At 40.8% G+C, this 13,252-nt stretch overlaps 10 non-coding genes across 10 annotated transcripts; all 10 read right to left on the bottom strand.

The window, feature by feature from the left end:
* Positions 1-1,207: 1,207 nt before the first annotated feature.
* On the bottom strand, positions 1,208-1,278 carry trnat-ugu (transfer RNA threonine (anticodon UGU)). The gene has a single exon. It is a non-coding gene; the product is annotated as a tRNA-Thr (tRNA).
* Positions 1,279-1,813: 535 nt separating this feature from the next.
* Positions 1,814-1,885, bottom strand: trnaa-ugc (transfer RNA alanine (anticodon UGC)). Its single transcript has one exon. It is a non-coding gene; the product is annotated as a tRNA-Ala (tRNA).
* A 1,404-nt stretch (positions 1,886-3,289) lies between these two features.
* Positions 3,290-3,361, bottom strand: trnat-ugu (transfer RNA threonine (anticodon UGU)). The gene has a single exon. It is a non-coding gene; the product is annotated as a tRNA-Thr (tRNA).
* Positions 3,362-3,896: 535 nt separating this feature from the next.
* Positions 3,897-3,968, bottom strand: trnaa-cgc (transfer RNA alanine (anticodon CGC)). The gene has a single exon. It is a non-coding gene; the product is annotated as a tRNA-Ala (tRNA).
* Positions 3,969-5,373: 1,405 nt separating this feature from the next.
* On the bottom strand, positions 5,374-5,445 carry trnat-ugu (transfer RNA threonine (anticodon UGU)). Its single transcript has one exon. It is a non-coding gene; the product is annotated as a tRNA-Thr (tRNA).
* A 535-nt stretch (positions 5,446-5,980) lies between these two features.
* trnaa-cgc (transfer RNA alanine (anticodon CGC)) lies at positions 5,981-6,052 on the bottom strand. The gene has a single exon. It is a non-coding gene; the product is annotated as a tRNA-Ala (tRNA).
* Positions 6,053-7,456: 1,404 nt separating this feature from the next.
* Positions 7,457-7,528, bottom strand: trnat-ugu (transfer RNA threonine (anticodon UGU)). Its single transcript has one exon. It is a non-coding gene; the product is annotated as a tRNA-Thr (tRNA).
* A 535-nt stretch (positions 7,529-8,063) lies between these two features.
* trnaa-cgc (transfer RNA alanine (anticodon CGC)) lies at positions 8,064-8,135 on the bottom strand. Its single transcript has one exon. It is a non-coding gene; the product is annotated as a tRNA-Ala (tRNA).
* Positions 8,136-9,538: 1,403 nt separating this feature from the next.
* Positions 9,539-9,610, bottom strand: trnat-ugu (transfer RNA threonine (anticodon UGU)). The gene has a single exon. It is a non-coding gene; the product is annotated as a tRNA-Thr (tRNA).
* A 535-nt stretch (positions 9,611-10,145) lies between these two features.
* trnaa-ugc (transfer RNA alanine (anticodon UGC)) lies at positions 10,146-10,217 on the bottom strand. Its single transcript has one exon. It is a non-coding gene; the product is annotated as a tRNA-Ala (tRNA).
* Between the last annotated feature and the right edge of the window lie 3,035 nt (positions 10,218-13,252).

Genomic DNA, 13,252 nt, shown 5'->3' with positions numbered 1-13,252 from the left:
GCCTCTAACATCAACCTAACTCCAAACTGCAGTAGTGAGTGAAACTCGTCTATAGTTGATGCGTGATAGTCGTGCTGGTTTGCAGCATATGCATTCTCCATATTGTGTCAACATGCGCCAGACTGTAGAAAACCCACTCAAACGTGTTTCTGTAAAACACGAGTAGCAGCAGAGAAAAAAAAAGATTTCAGTACAAATAAATAGGATCGATTGAGCATGTCACACCTGAAGAAAGGACTCTCACAATGGCCGTCTTCGACACTCTGCCAGCTGACATCCAAGCAGGTGAGTAACACTTAGAGAGCACTCTGACAGGTGCCGTTTGTCATGACATCTTAGCAGAACCTTTCAACTGGCCAGTGTTAAGAAGCTACAGTTTACATCCTGATCCTCTTTTTTCCCTTTCCAGAGGATGTTGCTGTGGTCATCCCGGATGTCACCCCACACCATGCAGAGCTAGGAAAGGGGCAGTCCGGTGATTATTTTGCAGGCTTTGGAGGGCAGTGTGCTGCTGCGCCTGCCACAAGGAAGAGGAAGAACAATATTAATTATTCATCAGACCTTCAGAAATGGGATTGAACCATAGACCATTAAATTATTTGCATTATAATTGAACTCAATTCTGCTTTTCTTCTGTTTATTACTTAATTTCAGAATTTCTATAAACTTTCACTTTGTAAGTGTGGAGTAGGTTGTATAAATAAGTGGGAAACATCACAAGTTTAATGCTTTGAATAATTGACTTTGTACATAAAAAAATATATGTATTATTTGACAACAAAAAACAGAGGGTGCTCAACCAACGTTGAGTTGAGGTGCAGCCAAAAATTTGATCATCATCATAGAAAAGGAAAAAGCCCAACTCTTGCTCACTATAAAAAATGCATTGTTTTATTCAGGCAAGGTTAAAGATTAACGTTTCGGCCTAGTCTATGATGATATGCAAGTTGACTTAGCACATCTATTTCCTTCTTAAAATGTCAACATTCTGGAAAGTAGAGTTGTGCAAAAGCTAATTTCACAACTAAATACACTCATCAGAAAATGTGGGGATTAACTTCAGAGTGAATGCATTTCAAGTATTAGCTCTACCGTAGAGGCACATCCCCTTACTATATAATAGCAGGGTTGCCATTTTGAGAAAAAAAAAATTCTTCAAAGTCCTCCAGTGAAAGAACCTTCCCATGGTACCAGCTATCTTTCAGTAAGGCACGGATGGGATTTGAACCCATGATCTTCGGTTTACAAGACCGACACCTACCGCTTGGCCACCATGCCACTCTATGCTGCAAGATATTTATCAATATTCTGGAAAGTAGTAGTTGTGTAATGTGAATTTGGCACACAAATAACATCTCTGTTTCCTGTGAGAATTTCAACATTCTGGAAAGTAGGAGTTGTGTAATGTGAATTTGGCACACAAATACTCAGTGGAGAACCTTGGGATTGAACCAAGTACTAAAATAGCATGCACTCCCCCTCTGAGCTTCGATCCAATTTTATTTGCAGATAAAATGCAATATTAATACAATGTACTTTTTATATACACCACTCCATTGAAACTACAATGAAATGATAGCAGCAATTCTAAATACAAGCAAGTATGGACAGTCATCTAACCCATGAACTTCAGTTTTTGAAAATGATGCAATTGAAGTTGGCAACCATGCCACTTCTGTTACATAAATGTACGAACAGGGATTGAACACATGTTCTTCAGATTACAAGAGCAAATTATTTAGCACGTCTCAGTTTCCTGCTGAGAATTTCAATATCCTGGAAAGTAGGAGATGGGCCATTGCAAAAGCTTTAATGGAGAAGCTGGGGATTGAACCAAGGACCTCATACATGCAAAGCATGCGCTCTACCACTGAGCTACATCCCCTTTCTGGGAAAGACATTTTTTTTCTTGTTTTTTTAAATTTCACCTATAATTAGTCAGGTAAGCTAGTTGAGAACAAGTTTTCATATTCAACTGCGACCTGGCCAAGATAAAGCAAAGCAGCGCAACACAAACAACAACACAGAGTTACAGATGGAATAAACAAGCGTACAGTCAATAACACAATAGAAGAAAAAAAAGAAAGTCTATATACAGTGCGTGCAAATGAAGGTAAGGCAATAAATAGGCCATAGTAGCGAAGTATTTACAATTTAGCAAATTAACACTGGAGTGATAGATGAGCAGATGATGATGTGCAAGTAGAAATACTGGTGTGCAAAGAGCAGAAAGTATATTAAAACAATATGGGGACGAGGTAGGTAGATTGGGTGGGCTATTTACAGATGGGCTTTGTACAGCTGCAGCGATCAGTTAGCTGCTCAGATAGCCGATGTTTAAAGTTAGCAGTGTTGCCAACACCTCAGTAAGGAAAGTAGCTATTGGCTGTCCTAAAAGTCACTAGAAGTTGCTAAATGATGTCATCACCTAATTTGCATAATTGTCCATGTGCATGTAATTGTGATGGACACTGTAGGAGTGAGGAATAACATTGTGGAAGAGACAAAAAGTGAGTAAAATGAAAATGTCTGCAAGTATTCAGAGGGGTCTGAATACTTGCTAAATACAGCGACTAAGTCGCTAAGTTGGCAACACTGAAAGTTAGTGAGGGAAATATGTCTCCAGCTTCAGCGATTTTTGCAATTCGTTCCAGTCATTGTCAGCAGAAAACTGGAAGGAAAGGCGGCCAAAGGAGGTGTTGGCTTTGGGGATGACCAGTGAGATATACCTGCTGGAACGCGTGCTACGGGTGGGTGTTGTTATCGTGACCAGTGAGCTGAGATAAGGCGGAGCTTTACCTAGCATAGACTAAAAAGATGACCTGGAACCAGTGGGTCTGGCGACGAATATGTAGCGAGGGCCAGCCGACTAGAGCATACAGGTCGTAGTGGCCATATCAATACAATTGACCCTTTCTTTACACTGTTCTAATGAAAGTACATTTCCATAATATCATCTAGCTTCCATAAACGTCGAACAAGGCTTGAACCCAGGATTGAACCCATGTGCTTCAGTTTACAAAAACAGATGACTTAGCACATCTATTTCCTTCTTAAAATGTCAACATTCTGGAAAGTAGAGTTGTGCAAAAGCTAATTTCACAACTAAATATACTCATCAGAAAATTTGGGGATTAACTTCAGAGCGCATGCATTTCAAGTATTAGCTCTACCGTAGAGGTACATCCCCTTACTATATAATAGCAGGGTTGCCATTTTGAGAAAAAAAAATTTTCTTCAAAGTCCTCCAGTGAAAGAACCTTCCCATGGTACCAGCTATCTTTCAGTAAGGCACGGATGGGATTTGAACCCATGATCTTCGGTTTACAAGACCGACACCTTACCGCTTGGCCACCATGCCACTCTATGCTGCAAGATATTTATCAATATTCTGGAAAGTAGTAGTTGTGTAATGTGAATTTGGCACACAAATAACATCTCTGTTTCCTGTGAGAATTTCAACATTCTGGAAAGTAGGAGTTGTGTAATGTGAATTTGGCACACAAATACTCAGTGGAGAACCTTGGGATTGAACCAAGTACTAAAATAGCATGCACTCCCCCTCTGAGCTTCGATACAATTTTATTTGCAGATAAAATGCAATATTAATACAATGTACTTTTTATATACACCACTCCATTGAAACTACAATGAAATGATAGCAGCAATTCTAAATACAAGCAAGTATGGACAGTCATCTAACCCATGAACTTCAGTTTTTGAAAATGATGCAATTGAAGTTGGCAACCATGCCACTTCTGTTACATAAATGTACGAACAGGGAATGAACACATGTTCTTCAGATTACAAGAGCAAATTATTTAGCACGTCTCTGTTTCCTGCTGAGAATTTCAATATCCTGGAAAGTAGGAGATGGGCCATTGCAAAAGCTTTAATGGAGAAGCTGGGGATTGAACCCAGGACCTCATACATGCGAAGCATGCGCTCTACCACTGAGCTACATCCCCTTTCTGGGAAAGAAATTGTTTTTTCTTATATTTTTAAATTTCACCTATAATTAGTCAGGTAAGCTAGTTGAGAACAAGTTTTCATATTCAACTGCGACCTGGCCAAGATAAAGCAAAGCAGCGCAACACAAACAACAACACAGAGTTACAGATGGAATAAACAAGCGTACAGTCAATAACACAATAGAAGAAAAAAAAGAAAGTCTATATACAGTGCGTGCAAATGGAGGTAAGGCAATAAATAGGCCATAGTAGCGAAGTATTTACAATTTAGCAAATTAACACTGGAGTGATAGATGAGCAGATGATGATGTGCAAGTAGAAATACTGGTGTGCAAAGAGCAGAAAGTATATTAAAACAATATGGGGACGAGGTAGGTAGATTGGGTGGGCTATTTACAGATGGGCTTTGTACAGCTGCAGCGATCAGTTAGCTGCTCAGATAGCCGATGTTTAAAGTTAGCAGTGTTGCCAACACCTCAGTAAGGAAAGTAGCTATTGGCTGTCCTAAAAGTCACTAGAAGTTGCTAAATGATGTCATCACCTAATTTGCATAATTGTCCATGTGCATGTAATTGTGATGGACACTGTAGGAGTGAGGAATAACATTGTGGAAGAGACAAAAAGTGAGTAAAATGAAAATGTCTGCAAGTATTCAGAGGGGTCTGAATACTTGCTAAATACAGCGACTAAGTCGCTAAGTTGGCAACACTGAAAGTTAGTGAGGGAAATATGTCTCCAGCTTCAGCGATTTTTGCAATTCGTTCCAGTCATTGTCAGCAGAGAACTGGAAGGAAAGGCGGCCAAAGGAGGTGTTGGCTTTGGGGATGACCAGTGAGATATACCTGCTGGAACGCGTGCTACGGGTGGGTGTTGTTATCGTGACCAGTGAGCTGAGATAAGGCGGAGCTTTACCTAGCATAGACTAAAAAGATGACCTGGAACCAGTGGGTCTGGCGACGAATATGTAGCGAGGGCCAGCCGACTAGAGCATACAGGTCGTAGTGGCCATATCAATACAATTGACCCTTTCTTTACACTGTTCTAATGAAAGTACATTTCCATAATATCATCTAGCTTCCATAAACGTCGAACAAGGCTTGAACCCAGGATTGAACCCATGTGCTTCAGTTTACAAAAACAGATGACTTAGCACATCTATTTCCTTCTTAAAATGTCAACATTCTGGAAAGTAGAGTTGTGCAAAAGCTAATTTCACAACTAAATATACTCATCAGAAAATTTGGGGATTAACTTCAGAGCGGCATGCATTTCAAGTATTAGCTCTACCGTAGAGGTACATCCCCTTACTATATAATAGCAGGGTTGCCATTTTGAGAACTTTTTTTTTCTTCAAAGTCCTCCAGTGAAAGAACCTTCCCATGGTACCAGCTATCTTTCAGTAAGGCACAGATGGGATTTGAACCCATGATCTTCGGTTTACAAGACCGACACCTTACCGCTTGGCCACCATGCCACTCTATGCTGCAAGATATTTATCAATATTCTGGAAAGTAGTAGTTGTGTAATGTGAATTTGGCACACAAATAACATCTCTGTTTCCTGTGAGAATTTCAACATTCTGGAAAGTAGGAGTTGTGTAATGTGAATTTGGCACACAAATACTCAGTGGAGAACCTTGGGATTGAACCAAGTACTAAAATAGCATGCACTCCCCCTCTGAGCTTCGATACAATTTTATTTGCAGATAAAATGCAATATTAATACAATGTACTTTTTATATACACCACTCCATTGAAACTACAATGAAATGATAGCAGCAATTCTAAATACAAGCAAGTATGGACAGTCATCTAACCCATGAACTTCAGTTTTTGAAAATGATGCAATTGAAGTTGGCAACCATGCCACTTCTGTTACATAAATGTACGAACAGGGAATGAACACATGTTCTTCAGATTACAAGAGCAAATTATTTAGCACGTCTCTGTTTCCTGCTGAGAATTTCAATATCCTGGAAAGTAGGAGATGGGCCATTGCAAAAGCTTTAATGGAGAAGCTGGGGATTGAACCCAGGACCTCATACATGCGAAGCATGCGCTCTACCACTGAGCTACATCCCCTTTCTGGGAAAGAAATTGTTTTTTCTTATATTTTTAAATTTCACCTATAATTAGTCAGGTAAGCTAGTTGAGAACAAGTTTTCATATTCAACTGCGACCTGGCCAAGATAAAGCAAAGCAGCGCAACACAAACAACAACACAGAGTTACAGATGGAATAAACAAGCGTACAGTCAATAACACAATAGAAGAAAAAAAAGAAAGTCTATATACAGTGCGTGCAAATGGAGGTAAGGCAATAAATAGGCCATAGTAGCGAAGTATTTACAATTTAGCAAATTAACACTGGAGTGATAGATGAGCAGATGATGATGTGCAAGTAGAAATACTGGTGTGCAAAGAGCAGAAAGTATATTAAAACAATATGGGGACGAGGTAGGTAGATTGGGTGGGCTATTTACAGATGGGCTTTGTACAGCTGCAGCGATCAGTTAGCTGCTCAGATAGCCGATGTTTAAAGTTAGCAGTGTTGCCAACACCTCAGTAAGGAAAGTAGCTATTGGCTGTCCTAAAAGTCACTAGAAGTTGCTAAATGATGTCATCACCTAATTTGCATAATTGTCTATGTGCATGTAATTGTGATGGACACTGTAGGAGTGAGGAATAACATTGTGGAAGAGACAAAAAGTGAGTAAAATGAAAATGTCTGCAAGTATTCAGAGGGGTCTGAATACTTGCTAAATACAGCGACTAAGTCGCTAAGTTGGCAACACTGAAAGTTAGTGAGGGAAATATGTCTCCAGCTTCAGCGATTTTTGCAATTCGTTCCAGTCATTGTCAGCAGAGAACTGGAAGGAAAGGCGGCCAAAGGAGGTGTTGGCTTTGGGGATGACCAGTGAGATATACCTGCTGGAACGCGTGCTACGGGTGGGTGTTGTTATCGTGACCAGTGAGCTGAGATAAGGCGGAGCTTTACCTAGCATAGACTAAAAAGATGACCTGGAACCAGTGGGTCTGGCGACGAATATGTAGCGAGGGCCAGCCGACTAGAGCATACAGGTCGTAGTGGCCATATCAATACAATTGACCCTTTCTTTACACTGTTCTAATGAAAGTACATTTCCATAATATCATCTAGCTTCCATAAACGTCGAACAAGGCTTGAACCCAGGATTGAACCCATGTGCTTCAGTTTACAAAAACAGATGACTTAGCACATCTATTTCCTTCTTAAAATGTCAACATTCTGGAAAGTAGAGTTGTGCAAAAGCTAATTTCACAACTAAATATACTCATCAGAAAATTTGGGGATTAACTTCAGAGCGGATGCATTTCAAGTATTAGCTCTACCGTAGAGGTACATCCCCTTACTATATAATAGCAGGGTTGCCATTTTGAGAACTTTTTTTTTCTTCAAAGTCCTCCTGTGAAAGAACCTTCCCATGGTAACAGCTATCTTTCAGTAAGGCACAGATGGGATTTGAACCCATGATCTTCGGTTTACAAGACCGACACCTTACCGCTTGGCCACCATGCCACTCTATGCTGCAAGATATTTATCAATATTCTGGAAAGTAGTAGTTGTGTAATGTGAATTTGGCACACAAATAACATCTCTGTTTCCTGTGAGAATTTCAACATTCTGGAAAGTAGGAGTTGTGTAATGTGAATTTGGCACACAAATACTCAGTGGAGAACCTTGGGATTGAACCAAGTACTAAAATAGCATGCACTCCCCCTCTGAGCTTCGATACAATTTTATTTGCAGATAAAATGCAATATTAATACAATGTACTTTTTATATACACCACTCCATTGAAACTACAATGAAATGATAGCAGCAATTCTAAATACAAGCAAGTATGGACAGTCATCTAACCCATGAACTTCAGTTTTTGAAAATGATGCAATTCAAGTTGGCAACCATGCCACTTCTGTTACATAAATGTACGAACAGGGAATGAACACATGTTCTTCAGATTACAAGAGCAAATTATTTAGCACGTCTCTGTTTCCTGCTGAGAATTTCAATATCCTGGAAAGTAGGAGATGGGCCATTGCAAAAGCTTTAATGGAGAAGCTGGGGATTGAACCCAGGACCTCATACATGCGAAGCATGCGCTCTACCACTGAGCTACATCCCCTTTCTGGGAAAGAAATTGTTTTTTCTTATATTTTTAAATTTACCTATAATTAGTCAGGTAAGCTAGTTGAGAACAAGTTTTCATATTCAACTGCGACCTGGCCAAGATAAAGCAAAGCAGCGCAACACAAACAACAACACAGAGTTACAGATGGAATAAACAAGCGTACAGTCAATAACACAATAGAAGAAAAAAAAGAAAGTCTATATACAGTGCGTGCAAATGGAGGTAAGGCAATAAATAGGCCATAGTAGCGAAGTATTTACAATTTAGCAAATTAACACTGGAGTGATAGATGAGCAGATGATGATGTGCAAGTAGAAATACTGGTGTGCAAAGAGCAGAAAGTATATTAAAACAATATGGGGACGAGGTAGGTAGATTGGGTGGGCTATTTACAGATGGGCTTTGTACAGCTGCAGCGATCAGTTAGCTGCTCAGATAGCCGATGTTTAAAGTTAGCAGTGTTGCCAACACCTCAGTAAGGAAAGTAGCTATTGGCTGTCCTAAAAGTCACTAGAAGTTGCTAAATTATGTCATCACCTAATTTGCATAATTGTCCATGTGCATGTAATTGTGATGGACACTGTAGGAGTGAGGAATAACATTGTGGAAGAGACAAAAAGTGAGTAAAATGAAAATGTCTGCAAGTATTCAGAGGGGTCTGAATACTTGCTAAATACAGCGACTAAGTCGCTAAGTTGGCAACACTGAAAGTTAGTGAGGGAAATATGTCTCCAGCTTCAGCGATTTTTGCAATTCGTTCCAGTCATTGTCAGCAGAAAACTGGAAGGAAAGGCGGCCAAAGGAGGTGTTGGCTTTGGGGATGACCAGTGAGATATACCTGCTGGAACGCGTGCTACGGGTGGGTGTTGTTATCGTGACCAGTGAGCTGAGATAAGGCGGAGCTTTACCTAGCATAGACTAAAAAGATGACCTGGAACCAGTGGGTCTGGCGACGAATATGTAGCGAGGGCCAGCCGACTAGAGCATACAGGTCGTAGTGGCCATATCAATACAATTGACCCTTTCTTTACACTGTTCTAATGAAAGTACATTTCCATAATATCATCTAGTTTCCATAAACGTCGAACAAGGCTTGAACCCAGGATTGAACCCATGTGCTTCAGTTTACAAAAACAGATGACTTAGCACATCTATTTCCTTCTTAAAATGTCAACATTCTGGAAAGTAGAGTTGTGCAAAAGCTAATTTCACAACTAAATATACTCATCAGAAAATTTGGGGATTAACTTCAGAGCGCATGCATTTCAAGTATTAGCTCTACCGTAGAGGTACATCCCCTTACTATATAATAGCAGGGTTGCCATTTTGAGAACTTTTTTTTTCTTCAAAGTCCTCCAGTGAAAGAACCTTCCCATGGTACCAGCTATCTTTCAGTAAGGCACGGATGGGATTTGAACCCATGATCTTCGGTTTACAAGAACGACACCTTACCGCTTGGCCACCATGCCACTCTATGCTGCAAGATATTTATCAATATTCTGGAAAGTAGTAGTTGTGTAATGTGAATTTGGCACACAAATAACATCTCTGTTTCCTGTGAGAATTTCAACATTCTGGAAAGTAGGAGTTGTGTAATGTGAATTTGGCACACAAATACTCAGTGGAGAACCTTGGGATTGAACCAAGTACTAAAATAGCATGCACTCCCCCTCTGAGCTTCGATACAATTTTATTTGCAGATAAAATGCAATATTAATACAATGTACTTTTTATATACACCACTCCATTGAAACTACAATGAAATGATAGCAGCAATTCTAAATACAAGCAAGTATGGACAGTCATCTAACCCATGAACTTCAGTTTTTGAAAATGATGCAATTGAAGTTGGCAACCATGCCACTTCTGTTACATAAATGTACGAACAGGGATTGAACACATGTTCTTCAGATTACAAGAGCAAATTATTTAGCACGTCTCAGTTTCCTGCTGAGAATTTCAATATCCTGGAAAGTAGGAGATGGGCCATTGCAAAAGATTTAATGGAGAAGCTGGGGATTGAACCCAGGACCTCATACATGCAAAGCATGCGCTCTACCACTGAGCTACATCCCCTTTCTGAGAGAGAAATTGTTTTTTCTTATTTTTTTAAAATTTCACCTATAATTAGTCAGGTAAGCTAGTTGAGAACAAGTTTTCATATTCAACTGCGACCTGGCCAAGATAAAGCAAAGCAGCGCAACACAAACAACAACACAGAGTTACAGATGGAATAAACAAGCGTACAGTGTTAGCAATTGGATATGTAGACGGACGAGTCGGTCAAGGATCGATTCAGACAAGGTGGTAAATTGTATGACAAGCTACAGTTTATTCAGAGTGAAGATATCTAGAACAGCGTAATTACGGCTCTCCCGCTGGTTCGTACGGAAGCGCAGACGAAGAAGAGGACCGTTACAATCAGTACACCACTATTATATAGGAAAGAATGTAGGTTGATTCTGGAAGATCGGATCTTTGGATTGGTTCATCTGGGGTGTAGTCTGTAGTCTTCCGCCATTGGCTCAGTTGTCTGTCCGTCATCGTAGAATCCTCTTCGGGCATTCAACGTTCAGCTACAACGGAGATCATGTGTGTGTGCGCTGGTTTTGGCCATTAGTGTAATGCGGGAGCTATCCTGTAGGGGACCCCACAGGCTCAACTCTGAGTGGTAGCCCCCTTATCAACAATAGTTTGGTCACCTACATAAGAATTAGCATTTCTCTACAAAACCCTCTCTTCACGTCTCACCAGAGACGTGACACAACCTAACTGGATCCAGACACAAAGAGAAACTTCTCCCAATGGGACTATGAAATAAGGCACGGTTTTAAACAGAAATAGATATATATGTATTACATCATGTTCTCCATTCAATCCCACTATGTACTAAGTTGGCTACCAGCCACCTAGGAACTTACAACCCTCATTTTACCGAGCGGAGAACAGCTCAAAATAAAAGTAAATGCTTGTCTACATAAGCCAACTTTTTTCCCGCAGGAAAAAGTTGTGATTCCCTCTCTTCACATCTCCAAAGAGATGTGACTTAGACTAGGCAAGTCAGGCGGAATGATCCACTTGCATAACACATACATACATCCCCATAAGGCAACAGCAGATATAATGTAAATCTAATAGGCCTCGAATTCAAGTAGGTCTTTATCCAGCAGAGGAAACATCTGGGAAGGGGAGGAAGGGTCAATGGCTTTAGAGATAACCCTAGTGGCAAGGGAACGGATGCATGGAATGCAACAGCATCCACAGAGAACTAAAATGGCAGCGAACACCGAAATGGATACCAAAATGGAGGACACCAGGGTTTTATATTTACCAAACGCACTCATCCAGGAGTCCCCACATCGAGGTATCCATCCCAGAATGAGATTTCATTTTACCATTAAGCGTCCTCAAACCTTCTAGGGCCATGGTCAAGCTACCATCGGAGGCTGCGTTATTAGGGATGAAAGTGCAACACTGTTCACCAAACATAGTACAAGCTCCACCTTTCTCCGCCAGTAGCATATCTACTGCAATGCGATTCTGGAATGTCATAAGAGAAGTTGCAGCCAGGCGCTCATGCTCCATACCGTTATCACGCACCTGGCTCCTGTTATCTAACAACAACAAAAAACGCTTGTTCTCGCAACCCCACGCTCTGAATGTGCCCTCCCTTCTGTATTTTTCCAGCATGAGAAAGTCCCCTGGCCCTGACACTTTTAACAATGTTTCAAGTCAGCTATGTTGCATAACACTTGCATACATCAACACAAGCCAACAGCAGATAATATTCAATCATATATATGGTAATGGCTATAATGTAAAACACAGGAACCAATAATCCCTCTTTTTCACACCCCCCAGGGTGTGAACAAAAATTCAGCAATGAATCATATAACAGTCACAGAGTTTAAAATACCTTCATGTCAAAAGAGAACAGCTCATTCAAAAACAGCACATTAAAAAAAAAATTGTGTGAAATTTAAGTCCCCCTTTTGACACCCACAAGGGTGTCACTTAGCAAAAACAGGATAACACTTTATTGTTTATTGACATGTAAGATACCGGATAAAACTTTGGTCATGGAAAACAGAGTAAAGCATAAGCAAAGCATTATTATAAACCATCTGGTCCTCTCAGCTACTCCTATCCTGCACCAGTTGGGCTTCATGCCACCCAGGGACTCAAAACCTTCACAACAGGGAGAACAAACATACTGGAAAGAAAACCCATCATAAAGATGTATAACAAGGAACTGTGGTGGTGTAAGATTTATTCTACTACCTCGCCCACAGCATACCATGGGTCATCCTCAGTCAGTCTCATCCTCCCCTGAAAGCATGCTTCAGTATCAGCATCTCCAACTGGAGCATCAAGCAAGGGCATCATCATGCCTGAAGCCTTCACCACATCTGTAACAGACTTCTTAAAACACGGTATGATGCAAGCAGCACAACACGTCAAATAACAAAAATTAGGGTCAGAAATCCAGTAACCACCATTCTAGTGTACTTACCAAAACCAGGCTCCCACTCAAGAGAACAGGCCAGACTCCTCCACCCCCGCCATGGTCCTCATCTCAGCAGATAGTGCATCAAGCCCACTAAGGGCCTTAGATATACTACCATCTGGACTGGTGTTATTAGGAATGTACGTGCAACATTGTTCACCGAACATCTTGCATACGCCCCCCTGACTGGCAAGAAGCATATCCAAAGCAAGTCTATTCTGTCTGGCAACCCTAGATGTGGCCTCAAACTGTTCAGACATACCAGTGAGTGCATCACGGGGGTAATTAACAAAACGCTGTTGATCATAGTAGATGTAATGAATCCATGCAGTCTGTCTTGCATCCACTATGGCTGGACCTATAATCCATCATTCCTGCCCAAGGCCTGAAGCTCATGAGGAACCCCCACCGGCACTCCCAACAGGTTAGTGTGTATGTCAACTACATCCTCTGTCCATGGAGCACTACTTCTATGTCTCCCATGGGATGGAATGTTTTCAGGTCCCCTGGATACAGAACCCAACAACTGTTCAGCAGTAACATCAACAATGGTCAGTGGAATTATCAAACTGGTCAGAGCACACGTACCTTGCCAGTCTCCTCT

This window comes from Oncorhynchus kisutch, unplaced genomic scaffold (genome assembly GCF_002021735.2).
Source record: "Oncorhynchus kisutch isolate 150728-3 unplaced genomic scaffold, Okis_V2 scaffold1646, whole genome shotgun sequence".
Taxonomy (NCBI): domain Eukaryota; kingdom Metazoa; phylum Chordata; class Actinopteri; order Salmoniformes; family Salmonidae; genus Oncorhynchus; species Oncorhynchus kisutch.
The sequence above is the reverse complement of the archived record's forward strand: the minus strand, read 5'-3'. Positions and strand labels throughout refer to the sequence as shown.